The following is a 4716-nucleotide window of genomic DNA, read 5'->3' on the forward strand; positions in this document are numbered from 1 at the left end:
CGCGAGCTACCAAGGAAGATAGCGCGGGCGGGCGAGCAGGGAGCGGGGGGGAATGGTGTGCGGCCGACGATGGGGAAGAGAGGAGGAAGAAGAGTGGAGACGGGGAATAAAGTGCATTAAATCTCAATTCTACTACTACTACCAGGATATACCGTCCTTTGGAGTGTAAATAGTTACACCGATGACATATGTGTCTACCGCAAGAGGGCCCATATGTCAGTTAATGGAGGATAGAAGTGTGCTTTACTGGCAAACATGATGGCAGTACTGGATAAGGCCGATTTAGTAACACCAACATGTTGGTTCAGCTTATTAACTAAGTGTCCCATCTGCTACAGCGTGTATTGTCACTTCACTGCGAAGACTAGTTGAATAGTTCTCTCTGACCGATATGGGGAATAATGGATCGCGAAGACTTCCTTTCTACATTATCCCTATGCCTCTACGCTCACTTCACTCATTTTGCTCCGTACGTAGTCACTTGTTGAAATCTCTAGAAAGACAAATACTCCGTATTTGGGAACAAAGGGAGGATTTTACTCCGTATTTGGGAACATAGGGAGGATTTTACTCCGTATTTGGGAACAGACGGAGTATCACCATATGGAGGGAACAGAGGAAGCTTGAAATATGAACATGTCAATGGGAGGGAGTAAGCCCCATGCATGCATGCAACATGCAACACTCACACATACACATGGATGCACGCAACACTCACGCACCCATGCAGCACACAGCACACGACACAACACACACACTCATGCTCAAGTGCTCAACCTACTCCCTATGTCCATGAAAGATTGTACATTTAGATATTTACACATTGACCAGGGCATAATTAACGCCCAAAAATAGCAGACTTATGTGTGCATGCGACCATTGAGAGAAGAAGATTAAATGAAGGTCGTTGCATGCTGTAACTAAGGATAGGCATGTAGCCTATACCTAGAGCACAAGTTAGTGCATTAGTCAATCAATATCGATTTAGATTAAAGGCTAAATGCATTGGAAGTGTAGATGTACTACACTCTTTGTTTTTAGCTGATTTCTTTGCTCTGCCAACTGACAGGTGGGACCCAGAAACCAGGTGAAAATTTAACCAGTCAACAAAGTGCCACGTCGACTATGTGGCCAGTCAGTAAGGTGCAATACGATGCTCTACGATGAGCTAGTGATCGTATAATCACCGCAAAACTGTATATAGTGACCGTAAAGAGCGTATTGTTACATACGTTGACCGCCAGTGTATTTTTATCGTTTGAAATTAAGCCATATTAACCGGAAAGGACGCAGTATGGACTAGTACTAGTACTGCTTTGATGTGTCCCGTCAACTCACTGAACGAGGAGAAGCTTGCTTACTACGCCTCTCCTTCGCCCACTCGCGACGTGGTTCACAGGACGAGGAGAGGGTTTTGACTACAGCGCCCTCTCCCTCTCCCTCTCCCTCGCCCTCGCCCTCGCGGTGGACGCGCAGTAGTTCAATTGGTGTCAGATTGCCAGAAGCATAATGTGTACTATAGTATCATCATTGTTCGACCTTCCGAAGAGGCGAAGAGCCAAGTGCAAGGTTCACATGAGTACGAACTGTTGAACCTCCCGAAGAGGCAAAGAGCCAAGCGCAAGGTTTTATAGGAGTTGTCGTCCTAGTAGGAGCGTACTACAACTATAGCGAACGATGCTACTGTATGATGCCGCCACGTCACGTATATCCAAAGCTGTGCCACCTTTTTTCTCAAAGAGCATGTTGGAGCCCGTGCAACAACCACACAAGTTGCACGTACACATAACACATTTACTAGTAATAAATTCTAAAGGACAAATTCCAGTATGCCACACAAGTTCACAATTTACTGTACTCCACTTACACGTTATAGATGGGCTACATGTCCTCCTCTAGGTTCCAGTCCCAGGTGTTCTTCATGTATGGCACGATCCATAGCGATGGGCAACGGGAATCATTGTCGTAGCTTTCTAGTCCGGTTCCACACGATGGATACTCATCCAAGCTGAAGCAGCATAAATCAGGGATAGCGTGTCACAGCATGTCGTTCATCCGGCGGTGCGCACTAAAGACACAACCATGCTTCATGAACGGCAGGCCTTCCGTGTCGTGCACGGAAGGTGGCATCCGCTTCACAATGGGGTAGCTGTCCCCAATGAAAAGCGAGTACTCTCCAAGAGTGTTCCTCGGCACCCACGTAGCATCACGGGGGTCGAACTCGGCGCCGTTCATCTGGTACACGCGGCATCTCAGATCTGGACACATGGTGATGTACATAGTCAAGGTCCATGCATAATAATGTTGTGCTCAAATATGGCGGTCAGTAATGCTGTGCGGCAAATAGTACTACTCCGGTATAGAGGAAGTAAAATAACCGGCTTATTATATATAGCCACTCTTGGCTACATGGATGAGATAGTAAGACATGGAAAAACAAAAATGGTGGCGGCGAGTGGGTAAAAAGTACTCCAAGGTAAAAAGTACTCCTACTAGTACGTAAGTAGAGTACTAGTACAACAATGAAAGAGAAGGCGAGAGGAAAAATGGAATACCTGGGTAGATGGTGACGGTCCGATCGTGGTAGATTGTGTGACCATGTTGCACATTAGTGGTACCATGGGTAACGACTGCTAAGATAGTTGATCCCAATATGCCAAAGTCAGCTACAAGGTTCCAGGTTCGACCGAATTGTGGATGCAAATGCACATCCAGGATTGGCGATCTTATTTTGTTCGCGGGATGACTGGTCCCTGCAAAATAATGGAGTACCGTTAGGGATGCAAATGATGGTTTGTGCATTCCATTTGTAATCTCCCATACCGTAGGATGGCAACTAGATGAAACAAGTCCCCTGGCTTGTCACCGCGAAGATGCGGCCTAGATGGCGCACGGCGTCTTCGAACATGTAGGGGTACAAATCTGCCGCCGCCAACATGCGCCAGCCTCTGCCGTTACTGCCTCTTGCATTGATGGCAATCCTCATGTCGAACACCGCGATGAGATAGTAATCATCGTAGCCGTGTCGCTTTGTCGGCGGGTCCGCAATTGCTATCTTCTTCAATCTCATGTAGGCATCATCATACGTATTCAAGCCCAGCCAGTCCGAAGGCCGATCGCAATGGTGGAGAAGGGGTCTACCCGAACGGCCGCACTGCTGTGGATGTTGTGTGAAATGATGGTGGTATCCGGCCGGAGGTATGCAAGGCAATCTTCTTTGGCACCGACCCAGACCTATATATAAGACAGTGGGCGGCGGAGAAATTACGGGATGTAAATGGAATAACTAAGTACTACATGATCAAACTCCATTACTGACCTGCTCATCGGACAAAATCCGACTACCTCTCAACGTCGGCAACTCTAGCGGAGTCAACGTGCAACCATGGCCAGGGAGCGGTGGACTGTTCGAAGGATTGTCCCATAGAAGAACCTTCTCCTCGAGGACGCATGGAAGACCAACAAGCATGGTCTTTTCCCAAGCCTTTTTAAGCACCGTCTTGAAAAAGTTGGTGCAGGAAGCACCGAGTCTTGCGGTGGTGAGGATGTCGGAGTGGCGTGCGATTTCTCCCAGAGGATCGTCGTCCAAGGTCTCCCGGCCTCGACGAGGAGGAGAACCGCCTGGCGAATCCATGGGAGCAGCGATGAACTGCCTTCTCTTCGGGGGGAGGGGAACTGGCGAGGAGGACATAAGAGCGTAGTAACCGCAGGGCCTCGTCCCTCCCAACTGTAGATTGTTCCTTAGCGAAGGGGTGAGGCTATTATTTACTACTAGTACTAAAATTATGGGACGTTATGGGATTGCATTATACTATAAATAATAGCACTAGTAAGAAATTTTTGGCACTAGCTAGTAGTTTTTGGCATGGATTAAAAAATTTGGGTATGTTTTTGCTATTTTTTGTACACACCAACTAGTGTCAAAAAACGTCTTGCATTATGTGACGGAGTATGTACTCGTACTATAGTAGTACTAGTACTACTTTCTCAACTAGTAGTGCGATGTACTGTACTTCTAGTATAGTGCACCAGTTTTGAACTCTTGAATCTCCTGGCCAAGGAGCTACAATTGGAAGTGGAGGGTACTACATACTGTTCTCTAGAACCATCGTTGTACTATCAATGCAGGGAAAGTACACCTGCTTAGTGGCCTAGTGGGTACTCTCGGTGCTCTATTCAGCCGCTCCTCTCACGCACACTCTAGCAGCCTATTTATCAACGACGGTTACTGCGGGGCAGAACATTTGAGCTATTTGATACAGCGAGACTAGGCTTTTCGCTTCAATTTGTGGAGGTGTAATGGATCTCGTCAAACTTTGTTAGTAGTTCCTTCTTTATGAATGAGATGAAGCAAAGCTTTTGCCTCCGTTTCAAAACACAACACTTCAAGAGGAATTTCTTTTATAGTAGAGCCGATAATGGAGTGAAGTCCATGCGTGCAACGCCACAAGCTATAGAGTAGTAGTAGAGCACTTTACATACAAAGCCATATTGCATAGTTCCCAATGCCCAGCCAGGCTTTTCCGGCTCCTAGGGCTTAATTGGGAGGCGCTAGTTTAAATATGCTAGTACTAGCTGATGAGGAAGCTGCAAGCGAGGTGAGGCTAGGGCAAGCACGCGAGCCACGAGATGCTGGGAAGGAAAAACCGTTCACGTGGCTAGGCTATCCAGTGCACCCAGATTGTGGTGCCGCACGTCCGTTTGACTTCAAAACTC

The sequence above is a fragment of the Triticum dicoccoides genome, chromosome 4A (genome assembly GCF_002162155.2).
Source record: "Triticum dicoccoides isolate Atlit2015 ecotype Zavitan chromosome 4A, WEW_v2.0, whole genome shotgun sequence".
Taxonomy (NCBI): Eukaryota; Viridiplantae; Streptophyta; class Magnoliopsida; order Poales; family Poaceae; genus Triticum; species Triticum dicoccoides.